General features: G+C 39.1%; 2 protein-coding genes and 1 pseudogene across 3 annotated transcripts in view; 1 reads left to right on the top strand and 2 right to left on the bottom strand.

Moving 5' to 3' along the window:
- Positions 1 to 17,435, bottom strand: part of LOC309848526 (ral guanine nucleotide dissociation stimulator-like) — a 438,233-nt gene that overhangs the window by 151,690 nt on the left and 269,108 nt on the right. The gene's annotated exons all lie outside the window — the stretch shown is intronic.
- The window catches only part of LOC309848891 (uncharacterized protein), a gene marked incomplete at its 3' end in the record, with an annotated part of 339,926 nt that overhangs the window by 136,437 nt on the left and 186,054 nt on the right, over positions 1 to 17,435 (top strand). The gene's annotated exons all lie outside the window — the stretch shown is intronic.
- The window catches only part of LOC309848523 (E2F-associated phosphoprotein-like), a 66,385-nt pseudogene that overhangs the window by 42,616 nt on the left and 6,334 nt on the right, over positions 1 to 17,435 (bottom strand). The gene's annotated exons all lie outside the window — the stretch shown is intronic.

Consider the following 17,435-nt stretch of genomic DNA (forward strand, 5'->3'; position numbering starts at 1 on the left):
ACCAGCCCTTATCTTTCCTCTTTGTAACATGCCCCAGACTCCAGTTGTGACATTAATGGCCTTGTTTCCTTCCTGCATTCTGAAATTTGTATTCTAGCTGTGCTTAAAATATATAAATCTGTGTTAATTGTAATTCAGTTTTTGAGATGTGCCACACATAAATGTTGGGTATCATTCAAACTTTTGTTATTTCGGCAGCTGGGCAACCCTTGTTCCTTACCCTGTTGAGCCGATCTTTTCTTAGAGAAATAGATGCCTTCCAAATTTTTCTCATATCCTTGTTTGGTGCTGTTGTGGTTTGCCGAATCAGAGCAGTGGAATTTAAATGTTGTTTACTTCAAGAACTAACTTATTGTCTTGGGCTTGCGATATTGAATAAGCAACACTTGGCCTTACCTGAACCCTACAGTTGTGTTTTTCACCTAAGAAATTTTTATTTCAACTAGTGATTTGCTCTCCAGGAAAACAACAGTGAGGAAGTAAGTGTATTTAGCTCTTGTCTTGGGAGCCCAGTGTAATACTCCTGTTTCTTGATTATGGGTTTTTAAAAAAATATGGTAAAACATATAGAATGTAAAATTTGTCATTTTAACTGACCTTAAGGGTACATTTTGGTGACATTAGTTACGTTCATCATGTTGTGTAACCATCACCACCATCTCATTCCAAAACGTTTTCATTACTCCATACAGAAACTTCAAGCCATTTGATGGTAACTCCCCTTTCCTCCCTCTCTCCAAACCTCACTATCCTATACTCTACTTTCTGTCTTCAATAAATTTGCCTACTTTAGGTAGGCATGTAAGTGGAAGCATACAATATTTGTCCTTTTGTGTCTGGCTTCTTTCACTTAGCATACTTTATTTTATTTTATTTTATTTTATTTATTTATTTGACAGAAATCAGAAGTAGGCAGAGAGGCAGGCAGAGAGAGGAAGGGAAGCAGGCTCCCTGTTGATCAGAGAGCCCAATGCAGGGCTCCATCCCAGGACCCTGGAATCACGACCTGAGCCGAAGGCAGAGGCTTCAACCCACTGAGCCACCCAGATGCCCTCTTAGCATACTTTTTTCAAGGTTCATTCATTTGTTGCATGAATCCATACTGCATGTTTTTAAATGGCTGAATAATATTCCTTAATATTGCATTGTATCATTCCATATCTTGTTTATCCATTCATCCCTTGATAGGCATTCGGAGTTGTTTCTACCTCCTGGCTATCACAAATAATGCTGCTGTGAACACTGACATATGTGTATCTCTTTGACTTCCTTGTTTCAAATCTTCTGGATATATACCTAGGACTGAAATTATTGAGCCAAAAAGCCATACTTGACTCTTTGAGGAACCACTGAGTCTCCCTATATCCTCATCATGACTTGTCATTTTATTTTTTATTTTTATTTTTATTGTCTTGATTCTAGCCATTCTGATGGGTGTTGAAGTGTAGTACCTTGTGATTTTGATTTGCATTTGCCTGAGGAGTAAGGATATTAAGCATCTTTTCACATACTTATCTGCCAGCTGGGTTGTCTTTTTGTTTTTTTTAAAGAGAGGAGGGGGGTGGGACAAAAGAAGAGAGAATTTTTTTGTTTGTTTGTTTTATAAAGATTTATTTATTTATTAATTTAGAGAAAGCAGCGGGCAGGGGTAGAGGGAGAGAAGAGAGAGAGAGAGAGGATCTAAGCAGATTCCATGCCCATTGTGAGCCTGATGGGTGCTCAATCTCAAGACCCTGAGATCATGACCTGAGCCAAAATCAAGAGTTGGACCTCTGACTGCCTGAGCTACCCAGGCACTGCCTCTAGTTGTCTTGAATTGTGGAAGTTCTTTATACATTCTGGATTTTAATCCCACTTGGTCATGAGTAAGAAGGCTTTGAATGTGTTGCTGAATTTGGTTTGCTAATATTTTGTTGAGTATTTTTTCATCTCCATTCATAAGGAATATTGATTGGTGTGCACTTTCCTTACAGTGTCTTAGTCTGGCTTCAGTGTCAGGGTAATGCTGGCCTCATGAAATGAATTAGGAAGTGTTCCTTCTTCTTTAGTTTTTTGAAAGAGTTTAAGAAAGTTGTTAATTCTTGTTTAAATGTTTGATAGAATTCACCAGTGGAGACATCTGGTGCTGGACTTTTCTTGTCGAGAGGTTTTCAGTTACTGACTCAGTCTCCTAACTTGTTTTAAGTCTTCCAATTTTTTATTTTTTTTCTTGACTCAATTGGCAGCTTGTATTTTTAGGAATTTGTCCATTTCGTCTGGATTTTGCAATTGGTTGGCATACGGTAGTTGGTCATGATATTTTCTTAAAATCTTTTCGTTTCTGTCATGTTGGTAGTAATATTCTGTCTTTTCTGATTTTATTAATTTGAATCTTTGCTCTTTTATCTTCATTAGTCTGGCTAAAGGTTTGTCAAATGTGTTGATCTTTCCAAAGAATCATTTGGTTTTGTTGATTTTCTCTATTCTTTTAACTTCTGTTTCATTTATCTACATGTGAATCTTTTATTATTTCCTTCCTTCTGCTAGCTTTGTGGGTCAGATTGCTCTTCTTTAGTAAACTCTTTCTTCATTGTTAATGTTGGCTTATCTGGATCTAATTTTTTTACTCTCTGAGCGTTGCTTTTGCTGTATCCCATTTGTTAACACTGTATTGTGTTTTTGTTTTCTTTCATCTTAAGGTATTTTCTAATTCCCTTTGGTTTCTTCTTTACCTCTTGGTTGTTTAAGAATATGTTGTTTAATTTCCACATACTAGTGAGTTTTTAAGTTTTCCTTGTTTTTTCAGTTTGTAGTCTTATTACAGCGTGGTCAGAGAAGATACTTTGTATGATTTCAGCCTTTTAAAATTAATTAAGGCTTCTTTATGGTCTAATGTAATATATTCTGGAGAATCTTCTGACTGGACTTGAGAAGAATGTATATTCTGTGGTTGGGTGGAGTGTTCAATTTATGTCTGTTAGGTTTATTTGGTTAACACTGTTGTTGAAGTCCTGTTACCTCCTTGAGCTTCTTTCTGGTGGTTTTTATCTATTATTGAATGAGAATATTGAGTTACCCATCTATTGTACAACTGCCCCTTTCCCTTCAATTTTGTCAGTTTTTAAAATTTATTTTTTTAATTGAGGTAGGATTGGCCTGTACTGTACAGGTACACAACATCATATTTGATGTTCATTGTGAAGTAGTCATCCCAGTAAGTGTAGTTTCTATTTGTCTTCATAAAGGATTACAAAAGAATTTCTTTTTGTGTTAAGAACTTTCAAGATCTGTTCTCAGCAACTTTCAGATATGCAGTTTAATATTATTGACTTAGTCATCATGAGGAACATTACATTTCCATAACTTACTTTTTTATTGATCCTCTTCACCGGTTTTAACCACCCCCCCCCACTACTGGCAGTCTCCAGTCTGTTATCTGTGTCTGTGAGTTTTGTTTTGTTTTGCTTTATTTTTTTCTCAGCTCCACATAAAAGTGAAAGCATGTGGTATTTGCCTTAATGTGTTTGACTTATTTCACTTAGGGTAATAATCTCAAGGTCCATCTTTGTGTTACAAATGACAAGATTTCATTCTTTTTTATGGGTGTGTGTGTGTGTGTGTGTGTGTGTGTGTGTTGTTATTTGGTTCTTATATCAGCAATGCTGGCCTTGAAAGATGGGTGTGGCAGTTTCGGAAGAGTTTGAGAAGGCTAGGTATTGAATATTCTTCGAACGTTTGGTAGAATTTCCCAGTGAAGTACATCTGATCCTGGACTTTTGCTTGTTGGGAGGATTTTGATTATTGATTCAGTATCCTTACAAGTAGTCAGTCTTCTTAGACTTTCTGTTTGTTCAGGATACTGTCTTGGAAGATTGTATGTTTCCAGGAATTTATTCATGTCTTCTAGGTTGTCTAATTCGTTGGCATATAATTATTGATAATAGTCTTTTAGATCCTTTGTATTTCTTTGGTATCATTTGTAACTTCTTTTTCATTTCAAATTTTATTTGTATGAGCTCTGTCTCTGTTGTTCTTAGTGAGTCTAAAGCATTGTCAGTTTTTATTTTTATCTTTTCAAGGAAAAGAGACTCTTCGTTTCATTGATATTTTCTAATTTTTTGTCTCTATTTTATTTCTTTCATTTTTTTTTAAAGATTTTATTTATTTATTTGACAGAGAGAAATCACAAGTAGATGGAGAGGCAGGCAGAGAGAGAGAGGGAAGCAGGCTCCCTGCCGAGCAGAGAGCCCGATGCGGGACTCGATCCCAGGACCCTGAGATCATGACCTGAGCCAAGGCAGCGGCTTAACCCACTGAGCCACCCAGGCACCCTCTATTTTATTTCTGCTATGATTTATATTATTTTTTTTCCCTACTATGCCTGGCCTTAGTTTTTCCTTTTCTGGTTACATTAGGTATAAAGTTAGGTTGCATATTGGAGATTTTTCTTGTTTCTTGAGTTAGACCTGTATTGCTGTCATTTTACCTCTTAGAACTGCTTTTGTTCCATCCCATAGATTTTGGTGTGTTATATTTCCAATTTAATTCGTTTCAAGGTATGTTTTTAAAATTTTTTTCTTTTGATTTCTTCATTGACCCATTGGTTGTTCAGGAACTTGTTGTTTTTTTCTCCATGTATTTGTGATATTTTGGTTTTGTTTTCTTCTTATAATTGCTCTTTAGTCACACTGTTATGGTTGGAAAAAAATACTTGATATGATTTCAGTTTTCTTACTTTAATTATTAAGACTTGCATGGTTAAAATCTGTTTTTGAGACTGTTTCATGAATACTTGAGAAAATTGTCTATTCTTCTTTTGGATGGAATGTTCTATATGTGTTTATTAAGTTCATCTAATCGTATATGTTGATTAAGGCTGTTATTTCCTTACTGTTTTTTTTTTCTTTTTTTTTTGGTCTGGGTTATATAACCATTGATGTAAATGGACTATTAAAGTCCTTCACTATCGTATTGCTGTCAGTTTCTCCCTTTAGGTTTGTTAATAGTAGCCTTATATATTTAGGTACTCCTGTGTTGGGTCCAAAAATATTTCCGAATGTTGTATTTTCTTGTTGGATTGATTTCTTTATTTTTATGTAATATCTGGTCCCTGTGTTTAAAGGCTATTTTGCTTGATACCCCACCTACCTTTTAGTTTTCATTTGTATGGTATATATATTTTCATCCCTTCACTTTCATTGTATGGTCTTATGTCAGAAGCGAATTTCTTTAGGCAGCATATACATAGGTTGTGTGTATGTGTGTTTAATTCTTTCAGTCACTCTGTCTTTTGGTTGGAGAATTTTGGCGATTTATATTTAAAGTAACTAGTGGTAGGTATGTACTTATTGCCATTTTGTAAATTGTTTTTTGGATGTTTTGTACCTCCTCACTTCTTTCTATGTTTTTTTGTTCTCTTCCCTGTTTTGATGATTTTCTGAAGTGTTATGCTTAGAATACTTTCCTATTATCTTTTGTGTACCTACTGTAGGTTTTTACTTCACTTTTACCTGAGACTCACTTGTAAGAGCCCATTTATAGAACAGTCTGTTTTAAAGGTAATGGGAAGTTAGTTTTGAATGCATTCTAAAGCTGCAATTTTTACTTCTTCTCCCCTATGTTTTATATTTTTGATGTCACATTTTACATCTTTTTATTTTGTGTATTGTTTAATTACTGAAGTTTTATTTAGTTTTTATTACTTCTTTTAATCTTATACTAGCTTTATAAGTGATCATTTTCACTACTTTTATTGTTTATTTACTTATACGAGTAAGATTTTTACTTTACTATGTTTTCTTGTTACTAATTAGTGCCTTTCCACTCCCCTACCCTCCATCTTGAAGATGTCCTTTTAACAGTTCTTGTAAGGTTCATTTAGTAATAAATCCCTTTAGCTATTGCTTGTTTGGAAGACTCTTGCCTCTCCTTGAGTTCTAGATGATAACCTTGTTGGATAGAGTTCTTGGTTGAAAGTTTTTTTCCTTTCATATTTCACTTTGGATGTATCATTCCACTCCCTCTGGCCTGCAAATAAATCTCCTTCACATGGTTTAGGTGTTTTTCAATCTGCTGCTTTTGCCCTGGGTCTGGGAATGAATGAGTCTGCACACAACCCCTCTAAGAGCAGAGTCTTTGTTTCCTACAGCCCTGTTTTTCTTCTGAATGTAAGCCGTGCTGGTTTTCCAAATCAGATGTTTGAAGGGTTTGTGTCTCTGGTACAGAGGGCCAGGAGCTTGAAGGAAAACTCAGTGCTGAGCCAAGGGCTCAGGTACTTGAAGGAAAGCTCCGTATTTGTGAGATCTCTCTCAGCTCCTTCTGATTGTAGATCATGATACCAGGGTTGGGGTTTTTGGAAAGATAGTGTCTCTGCCTCTATTTCCCTTCTTGATGTGGCCTTTTTTATCCTCTGTTGTGGAGGATTTGTTCAGCTAATTTTCATCCCCCCTCCCCCCAGTTGTTGCATATTAGCTGTAGATTGGTTTTGTCTATGGAAGGAAGTGAGTTCAGGATTCTCCCACTAGACCAACTTCAACTGTCTCAGTTTTGTCAATTGTTGGTTGGTGCTTGTTATGTTGTCTTGATGGATTAAACTTTTTTATTAGTATGTAATATTCTTTGTCTCTTATCTTCCCCTCCCCCCTAGCTTTACTGAGATATCAACATATGACATATAGAAGTTTAAGGTGGTAATATGATACCTGTGTGTATTGCAAAATGATTGCCACCTGAAGATTCGTTACCACCTCCCACTCTGCACATAATTGCCGTGTGTGTGTGTGTGTGTGTGTGTGTGTTGATAACATTTAAGATCTACTTTCTTAGATCTTTCAAGTATATAATACAGAATTGTCCCAAGTTTTTTTGGGTGTATTTCACACACAATGTAACGTTGGTTTCAGGTGTACATATAACTTTTTTTGACTTAAAAATCTATTTTGTCTGATAATAGCTTTCTTCCCTCTGGCCCTTTTTTAGTTACCATTTGCAGACATCCTATAGTTAGATTTGTTGTTGTTGTTGTTAAGACTTTAACAAAAAGGGGAAGGGTCAGAGGGAGAAGCAGACTCCTTGCAGAGCAGGGAGTCTGATGTGGGACTCCATCCCAGGACTCTAGGATCATGACCTGCACCGAAGGCAGTCTCTTAACCAAGTGAGTCACTCAGGCACCCCAGATCATGTTTTTATCTGTTCTGCCATCTACCAGTTAGAGAGCTGAAGCCGTTTGCATTGAAAAGTAATTGCTGATAAGGAAGGAATTCTGCATTTAGGTATTTGTTTTCTGTGTGGTTTCTTTCATTCTTTTATTGTTCTTTAATTTCTCTGGTAGTGCCTTTTTGGTATTTACTGCATTTCTTTTAATGTACCATTTTGATTCCCTTCTTTTTTGTATATTCCTTAGTTTTTTCTTAGTTTTCTTCAGTGTCAGAATAGGTGTCTTAAACTTACAACAACTTAGTTTGAATAGCAGTTCAGTTCAGTTTCAGGAGTACACAAACATTCTGTGTGGGTACATCCCTGTCCCTCCACCTTTATATAGTGTCACAGACTACATCTGTACATTGTGCACATCTTAACACAAATCTATATTTATTGTTTAATGTGTTTTTTCAATCCTATATAAAGAAAAGGGGAGTTAAAAGCAAAAAGTACAGTAATACTGGCTATTGTATTTACGAGTGTTCTTTATTTCATTATATGGCTTTGAGTGATTTCCCTAGCCTTTTTTTTTTCTTTTTTTTTTTTCCCCATCTTCGCCCAATGGATTCCTAGTATTTTCTTGGAGCTCAGGTCCACTAGTAATGAATCCCCTTGAGGCCTGTCTTGGAATGTCCTAATTCTTCATTCCTGAAAGATACACTTTTTCTTTTTCAGCACTTTAAAACCTGTCATCCCTCTGTTGAAAAAGCAGCTCCTAATCTTACTGTGGATCCCTAGTATGTGATGAGTTGTTTCTGTCTTGCTGATTTTAAGGTTTTTCTGTCTTTGTCCTTTGGCAGTTTGATTGTTATGGGTGGATTTCTTTGAGGTTTTCCTGCTTGGAATTTGTTGAATTCCGTGGATATGTGGATTCAGGGCTTTCATCAAATTTAGGAGGTTTGCAGCCATTTTTACCTTCAGATTTGTTTTTTTTTACTGCTTGTGTTCTAGATCAAGTGCCTATGCTGCTATTAGAATCAGTCCATTGGGGCGCCTGGGTCATTAAGCATCTGCCTTTGGCTCAGGTTGTGATCTCCGTGTCCTGGGATCGAGCCCCGAATCAGGCACCCTGCTTGGCAGGAAGCCTGTTTCTCCTTCTCCCACTGCCCCTGCTTATGTTCCCTTTCTCACTGTCTCTCTGTCAAATAAATAAATCTTAAAAACAAAACAAACCAGTTCACTGACGTCCTGTACGGTAGGTCAGAGACTTAGCCCTCTTCTAGCACCGTCCCTGCCCATGCTCTGGCGTGGAATTCACCACTGCTTTAGTTTTCCACATCCTTAATTTTCATTTATTCATTTTCGTTAAATTTCATCCTTAATTTTCATTTATTCCAAGTCTTCAGCAGCACTAACAAATGCAAAAAGACTTCCTCAGTACCAGTTTGCACTGCGTCAGCCCCAGAATGTTAACATCCCTCTGGAGCCCTGTCATCCTGCCGTGTGGCCTCTGCTTCCTTTTACCGTTACCCCGGACAGCCCTTCGCTTCTCTCCTTCCCCGGATCCCCTCTTCTGCTTGGGTTTTTCCCTGCTTTGTGGAACGTGTTCTGTAGTAGCTTCTTCTTCTTCTATTTTTTTTTAAAAGATTTTATTTATTCATTTGACAGACAAAGCGCACAAGTAGGCAGAGAAGCAGGCAGAGAGAGAGGAAGGGAATAAGGCTCCCTGCTGAGTGGAGAGCCCGACGTGGGGCTCGATCCCACGACCCTGGGATCATGACCTGAGCCGAAGGCAGAGGCCCCAACCCACTGAGCCACCCAGGCGCCTCCTGTAGTAGCTTCTTTAGGGAGTGTGCACAGGAGGTGACTTTGAGATCTTGTGTATTTAAGAATGTTTTGGTTATTGTCAAAACTAGATGGAGATCCTAAGTTACAACCTTCCTTTAGAATTGTAAGGGGGTTACTCTGTGGACTTCTGGCTTCCGTTGACATCGGCAGGACTGATGCCCTTCTGATTCTTCATCTCTTCTGTGTGTGGCTTTTGTCCCTTAGAAAGATGTTCTGGGAGGCTTTCCTTTCAGAATGTGAATGGATAGCCAGTGTTCTGAAATTTCATGATGCGTCTTCGTGCCTCCCGCTGTTGTTGTGGACCATTTAGACCCCAAGGCCCCATGATGTGGTCCTTCGTGTCTCCTGCTGTTGTTGGCTGTTTATCAACCCATTTAGACATGTTTCATTTTCCTCAGTTCTAGAATATATCTGATACTAGTATTTGGATAATTGCTTCCAATCAGTGTAATCTCTTTGTTCTTTTTTCATATAGTCTTAGTTGCATATTGAAATGCAGATTCATTCTCTGTTTTCCCTCCTTTTTCTTCCATTTTTTCATCATCTGATATTATTCTACATTTTGGACTATTGCCCTTTTTGGTCCAGTTCATTGCACTTTTTATTTCGTAGAGTGTTATCTTAATTTTTTTTATCTTTTTTTTTTTTTCCATTCATGTTTTATAGGGCCCCTTTCAGCCTGGAGCTGGGCCCTCCGCTGCTGCCCACCTTCCCCGGCTCTGTCCAGTTGCCCAAGGGAAGGGCAGGGCAGGGCAGGGCAGGCAGAAGGAAGGGGCTAGAGACAGATCATTAGCCCTCTCCCCTCCCCCCGGGGGAGGGCCATCCCAGTCTCCAGAGCTGGCCCCAGGGCCACCAGTCCAGCCGCCCCCAGCCAAATCCCAGCTATGGGGCACTGGGGGCGGCCCTGAAGGCCGGGCCTCTGCGAGCTATGTGGCCGGCGTGTGCCCGTTGGCCAGCCGCCCAGCTGTCCGGCTCCGAGGGCCGTCGGTTGGGCCGCCCCAGGCCTGGCAGCCGCGCCGTTCTTCAGCGGCAGGTGCTCGGGGACCGCCTCCCCGTCGCTCGAATCGGACTCCTCCACGTCGCTGCGCACGTCCTTCTCCATCCGGCCTTTCTTCACGAAGCTGTAGATCATGCGGAGGATGAGGCACGACCAGAACACGTGCAGCAGCTGCAGCATCACCAGGAGGACGTTGAAGAAGTAGTAGCCGGAGAAGGGGCCCCACTTGGCGATGGACTCGTAGTAGGTGGTGTAGAGGATCTGCGTAGGGAAGAGCATGAGGCGAGTATAGAAGAAGGAGGCAATATTCTGGTTTTTCCCCCAAGATATTATTTATAATTTTTGTTGGTGAGGTTTTCTTATGCTTACTGGATTGTTTTGAGCCCCCCCTCCCTCACTGTTTTAAACTCCGTCTTTTCTAATGGGAACTTTCCTTAAATTTCATTCACACATACAAGTGAGACTCTGAAAAGCTGATTGGGACTTGGAGTACTATGGGTGGAGCTTGTCTGCTGTGGTTTCCTCTAGGGTGACCCTTGGCAGGCAGGTGTTAGAAATGGCTGCATCCCCCCACCTCCCATTCCAATGGCTGGAGCATTTCCTCTGGGACTCTTACTTGGTGCTGAGGGACTTTCAGTTTCTGTCAGAGGTAGCTTAGTTCAGGGTTTTGTTGAGCCCTCTGTCTTCTGTTTGGTGCCTCACTGCTGTCCTCTGCTGTCCTGAAGGGCTTTTGAACCGGATTCTTCTGTGCAGCTTCTGTGGAGACTAAACCTGCAGTTGAAAGAAAGGGTAAGTGTCATCTAGGGGTCTAAATGGTCATTTTAAAAGACTTCTGACCAGACCGTGTTTTTAGGGGAAGCTCGACCCCTCCCCCCTTTTCTTGGCCTTTTGAGTTTTTGCTTAATATCTTCTTTTACTGTCATATTATTGGGGTTTTGTGGGGAAGGTGGGGAGATGACTATTTAATTTCCCTGGTTTAACACGATCTGGGCCTCTTCTCACGTCTGAAGCATCCGTGCTTACGAGCAGAGGTGTCTGTGATTGGAAGCCTGGTGTACATTCTGGCAATTCTGGCAAGGGCAGCACCCTAGCTGCTCCACTCCCATGAACTCCTTCCCTACGGCTCCCACCCGGATTCGGTTCACGTTCTTACGTTGATGTGTGTCTAGAATTGTGTCTCAGAAGGACCCATTTTCTTCAGCAGAGGAATGTTTTATATATTGAAGACTGTTTTACCTTTAATCCTATCCAGTTTAAGTATTTCAGTCTCTCCGTTTTGTGTCTGACTGTAACTTTTTCTGTAGATAGACTCAGAACAACTAAAACAACATCCTTGAGAAAATTTATTATAAAATGAGTTCTGAAATTAGTCTATTTTTTTGTTATGCTGTTTTTTCTCTGATATATTGCTCTGTGTCAGCTGTGTAAAAAAAAAAAAAAAAGGATTTCTAAGAAGGTTTTATTTTTATTATTCTCCATGGATCAATCAATCCAAATTAAGAGGGTGGTATTTGTGCTTCTCCCTGAAACTGACTAACTGATACTGAGTAACACCCAAGAGAAGCAGGAGGGAGTGGAGTTAGTAAGAGATCTTTAGAGGAAGCTTTGTCTTTTATCCCTTCCAGAGACTCATCTAATGGGTAGAAATGTAGTTTCTGATCTCTGTGCCTAGTTATTATGAAAAATTGGGATCTCTGAGGTAGCCAGCGTTCCAACTATGAAAGATTGAGGAACACCTGAATTATATTGAGAAATTAATTGGTGGTCAGAGTAGATGCAGCAGAACTAGTATAGTGTTTAACTCTGTGATTTAAACTTTCAGGCTACCTTCCGACTGTCTTCTATACTGTTAACTTTTTTCTATAGGTCCTGTTTTGCAGCTCTTAAAATATCATCACTCTTTCTCTCCCCCCCCCCCCGCGCCTTCTTCCTTTTTAAGAAATTTTTGGAGTTAATCACACTATAGGAGTCCCTTAAAAATGAAGGGTGGAGCTTTGTGGGGGGAGGGTAGGAGAGGGTAGCTTATTTAATTCAGAGGTAATGTTGTGACTTTTTTTTTCCCTCTCTGTACCTGTCTACAAGGTAGTTAGTGTTGAAACAACACTGGAATGTAACTGCTTTAAGAACTCTGGTTTATCTTTTCCAATAATTGAATTTTGTTAAAATGAGGCACACGTGTATTTTCTTTCTTTTATCAGTATGCTCTTAGCTAAGTATGCATTTTCAAGGTTTATTTTAATTGCTTCTAACAAAAAGCTTACACCGAGAAGGGTTTCTATCAGAACTGCCTGTTTGGAGCCTTTTTGTGACTGGCTTTTTGTGACTGGATTTTTTTGTGACTTTTTGTGAGTGGCACAGTCATTCACTACCACTTGCCTTTGGCAAATAGTACATGTATTTGGGCAGTTAGAAAATCAGACTTTTTTTTTTTTTTTAATGGACAGAAGAAAAATAACCACAGTTTAATTAACTGGCAGAAAATTCAACATAGGGGTTACATTCCATATTGTTACTATAACCTATTTTCCATTACTTTCAGTTGCAGTTATCTTTTTTTGGAAGAATATTTTCACAGAGGATCGCTTTGATGGCAGTTCATTCTTAGTATTCTGATGTATGTCACTGTACTTTGCAAAATACATTGAGTGGGGATTTCCTGTTGGTTTAATTCTTGTGAATGCTTTAATATTTCTGATGTTATTAGAAAGCAGGAGGAATTCTACTGTGGAGTGGGGGTTCAGGAACTATCTTGAGTGGGCCCGGTAGCCTTTTGAAAGCTTTCTGTTGCAGCAGAATATCCTGCTTAAATGTCACCTTTATAGGGTCAGCTAACTTCTTTGAAAATGAATTGTTTTGATCCAATGAACCAGATTGCCTTTTTCCCCTTATATCTTTTAGCTAGTGAGTACTTCTTTTTGTATGTAGATAGAAAAGGGGTGATTTCAGTTAGTAGTATCTCTTTCCTACTTTTGTGCAGTCTACCTTTTTAAATAGTCTTTTCTCATTGTTTTATGATATGGTTCTGTATTAATTTTCTAATACAGTAGGAGCCAACAGACATGTCGCCTGAGCAAATGTATTTGTGAGGTTACAGTGGAAGGTGCTTTTCCCTAAGATCTTTGTTACGAAATAATAGTTGAGTTCCTAGACCATCTTACAAAAGGATTTTTACACCTGAATGGCTAGTGGTCATTGGTTCGAATTGGTCCAGGGGACAGGAGCATTGTGAAGAACAGCGACAAATAAAAATGAAACTTTCTTTCCATTTGCGGGTTATAAAAGGACATCCTCAAGAATAAAGTTGATTACGCAAATGTCTTGGTTCTGTTTTTGTTTGAATTGATTGTCATTTTGTTTCTCTCCACCCGATGGCCATAGGCTACTTGAGGGTTAGATTATCAGAGATCCCAGAGAATGTTTACATTAGATCCGAGAGAACAGTTGTGTCCCAAGTCCTCTGCTGAGATTGGATCAAGTGTCCAGCCCTGTGGCAGGGTCTGTGAAAGGGTTTGTGATTGACAACCTTGCAGAATTTATGTAGAGAAGTTATTTTCTGTAAAAAAGGGTGGGGCAGCGGAGTTCAGGGGTATGTGGTGAGGAATGCATTTCCACTAGCACATGGAAGGACACTTTTAGATCTGGTCCACTTGGCTGTGGTGAGACTGGTGAGTAGGGGCATGTTGGTACAGTGTTCAAAAACAGGGCCACCTAAACAAACTGTAGTAGGGGAAGAGGGTCTTTCCTTAGAAGGGGATGTTCATATCCTTAGAAGAGGATAGGCATCATCGTCACCAGCCTCCAGCACGGGGGACAGTGGAGCATTTAAACATTTTAAAACTTTTCTTTTTAGGCGATACTGTTAACATAATGGTGGGAAACACCAGTAGTCTCCAAATGATATACGTAAGATGAACGATTGGGCTGTGGAAAGAAATACAGAATCACTAATGTTTATTTTTATCTAAAAATGAGAGCGAAGCCTTACTAATTCTTGTTTTTAAAGATTCTTTTATTCATTTTATGGAGAGAGAGTGTGTGCACCCAACGGGGGCTGGAGATAGCTGGGTGGGGGGGGGGGCGGCAGAGGGAGAGGGACTTCCCGCTGAGTGTGGAGCCCGCAGAGGGTAGAGTCCGGAGGGTGGCGTCGGATGTGGAACTCCATCCCGGGACTCTTGAGATCATGACTTGAACTGAAATCAATATAGTCAGATGCTCAATTGACTGAGCCACCCAGGGGCCCCAGCCTTATTAATTCTTATTAAATGTTTGATACTAGTATCCACACTCTATCCATGTGTGAAGTGGTCCTATGTCACTTCAAGTTCCATAGCACTAAAGAGTTGACAGTGTAACTGTCTCCTATTCATTTATATGTTTATAAACTAGTACAATTTCAAGGTAGATTTAGAGATGATACGATTTAATTTCTGTTAATCTAATTTTTCAAAATGGTCAAATGACTTAAAAAGATAGTTTCAAAAATAACAGTGCCGTGATGAAGGCCAGGGAACTGTTGTTAGTGCTTCAGGTGGATTATTAGTTTAGTTCTTTTCAAGATTTTAGAAGGTGGGCCCTGTGTTACAAACCCCGTTTACAGCCGAGGACGCGGATAAGCGGAGTGGCGTGGCAGTTTCCAGAGGTCAGAGAGCAGAAGCATACTTGGACCTAGACAGTTTGCTTTCAGAGCCTGTTCGCTTCGATGCTGAGCGGTGCTGCTTTCAAGGCCGATGATCACTCCAGTGAATTCAAGCAAATTTGGTAGATAGGATGGAGAATTTAATTTAGAAAATACAGTAAGGCCGTAAAGGAAACTTTCCCCCTTGGACCTGTCTATGCATCTGTGTATCTATCTTTGATTGCCATTAAAGCCACATTCAGAAATAACTGAACGTAAACTCAGACCTGCAATCGAATATTAAAATCTATAGCCCACAGTTTATCACACGGTGCACTTTGTTTCATTGCTGTCACTTAAATATTAATAATTTTTAGTGAAAACAAAATTAATGTAAATAAGATAAAAATTTTACATATTTATTTTGTCTCAGTCACATTTGTTACACAGTTGACTGTTGAACAACACAGGTTTGAGCTGTCTAGGTCCATCTATGTGCGGTTTGCTTTTTTTTTGGTACACAGTATAGTATTGTATTTTCTTTTATGATTTTCTTGATAGCATTTTCTTTTCTCTAGCTTACTTTATTATATATAATACACATAACATACAAAATGTGTGTTAATTAATTGTTATAGGTGAGGCTTCTGGTAAGCAGTAGTCTGTTATTAGTGAAGTTTTTGGGAAGTTGAAAGTTACACACAGATTTTTGGCTATGTGAGGGGTTAGCACCCTTAACTCCTGCACTGTTGAAAGGCTGACTGTATGTAATGTATATTTTTATGTATATAAATTTACATTTTATAAAAGTGTATTTTCATGTATATGATGAACCATATAATTTTTATTTGTATTTATTAGGGATGTGTGTTCAAGATAATCTTAGTGATGGGGCTATGATAAAGATTTGTGGAGGGGGCATTTATCTTAAAACCAGGAGCAAAAGGCAGTAGAGGATGTCATTGTGTCCAGTAAGCAACTGAAAAAGTCAATGCTCAGACCTTGAGGAGAGTGGTGGCTTTTAAAAATTTGCTTCCCTTTATTTTGAACCTGGTTATACCTTTGATCTTCAAAACAAGCTGAGAAGACATAGGGTAGGTTTCAACCCTTAAAGCAATGTCTTTTGTGGAAATTGAGCATTCAGAAACAGGAGTGTGGGGGAAATCATCGCAGACAATCTTTTGCATGAAAGCTACACACTAGCGAGATACATTTTTAGGTTTTAGGAACTTGGAGGAAAGTTACTGTCAGGGAAGCTGAAGACAAATTTTCAGAGTTATGAATAAGATCGAAAGTTACTGCTTGTTCTGGAGAAATTGTAGTAGTTTCAAGCTTTGATTTTTCTTTAATGGGATTGATGAAGATCAGTGCAAGACCATACGAGAAGACCCCAGAGAACTGATTATAATGTTACTCATTGCCTTATGTTCAGAAGATGAGCAGGAGTCTACCTCCCAGCATTCTGTACAAAAGAATAGACTCCCTCTGGTTCCTTAGCTTATCATTCCATTTTTCTCTTTTTTTTATAATTTGGTCAACCTTTATTATAAATTTTTCTAATATACTGCGAAACGCTGTCTTTTGCTTTTACCTGTTCTGTGGAAGTCATTCAAATCCCTGTTGCGTATTCTTTAACAGAAGTGTCCAGTGATGGAGAGTGACTCTTCTCTCTGATGGCAGAGGCATAGTTTATTGGTCATTAGCTTCATTAGACTGTGATACAAATACTAATATTTTTCAGACTAATTAATACTGAATAATCGGTAAATTAATCTCAGTAACATTGTAGATTCTACTGCAGGTGTACTTAGCCCCCGGATAGGCTTTATTAAAGTATATCCAGAGTTACATTTATCAGTAGTACCAATGTATCATCTCCTTTTCATCTACTTCTTTTAGCATTTACCTAGAAAGCCTTTAAAGCACTTGTTTTTATGGAAACCACTTCTTGGCTCTGACCACCAATAGGAATGTAAAAATCATATATTCTCATTGGGCCTCATGTTCTATTCTTTTCTTTTTTGTGTGTGTGGTATTGTTTAATTCATTTCTCTGTTCCTTAAATATCTTGTAAATTGGTAGATAGGTCTAGACATGTGATTGAAATTTATTAGTTTAAAAAAATGTAGTACTTTTGTTTTTTAAGACAGGAATTCTTCCTAAGAGTTGCTACATATTTCTGCAAGAGACAAAGGTTTGGCTGTTCATTTTTATTTTTATTTTTTTAAGATTTTATTTATTTTATTTGACAGACAGAGACCACCAAGTAGGCAGAGAGGCAGGCAGAGAGAGAGTGAGAGAGAGAGGAGGAAACAGGCTCCCTGCTGAGCAGAGAGCCCAATATGGGACTCCATCCCAAGACACTGAGATCATGACCTGAGCCGAAGGCAGTGGCTTAACCCACTGAGCGACCAAGGCGTCCTGGCTGTTCATTTTTAATTTGTAGTGCACTGGGGCTTCAGATAGTTTTTCAAGTTCCCATCAGCCACTAACGCTTTTGGTATCCATTGATAATTATTTCCTACTCCATCATTTGTAGTCATTTCTTCTAAATTTATTAGCTGGATTTATTCTATGATCTGGACCTTCTTCATCAACTCTTTAATTCCCTGTGAACCATAGTTCTTACAAGAAAGACAAGATAAGGGGCATCTGGGTGGCTCCGTTGGTTAAGCGACTGCCTTCGGCCCAGGTCGTGATTCTGGAGTCCCAGGATCTAGTCCCCCATCAGGCTCCCTGCTCAGTGGGGAGTCTGCTTCTCCCTCCGACCCTCCCCCTTCTCATGCTCTCTTTCTCAAATAAAAAAGACAAGATAAGGGGCACCTGGGTGGCTCAGTCAATTAAGCATTCAACTCT

Source organism: Mustela nivalis, assembly GCF_964662115.1.
Source record: "Mustela nivalis genome assembly, chromosome: 15".
NCBI classification, from domain to species: domain Eukaryota; kingdom Metazoa; phylum Chordata; class Mammalia; order Carnivora; family Mustelidae; genus Mustela; species Mustela nivalis.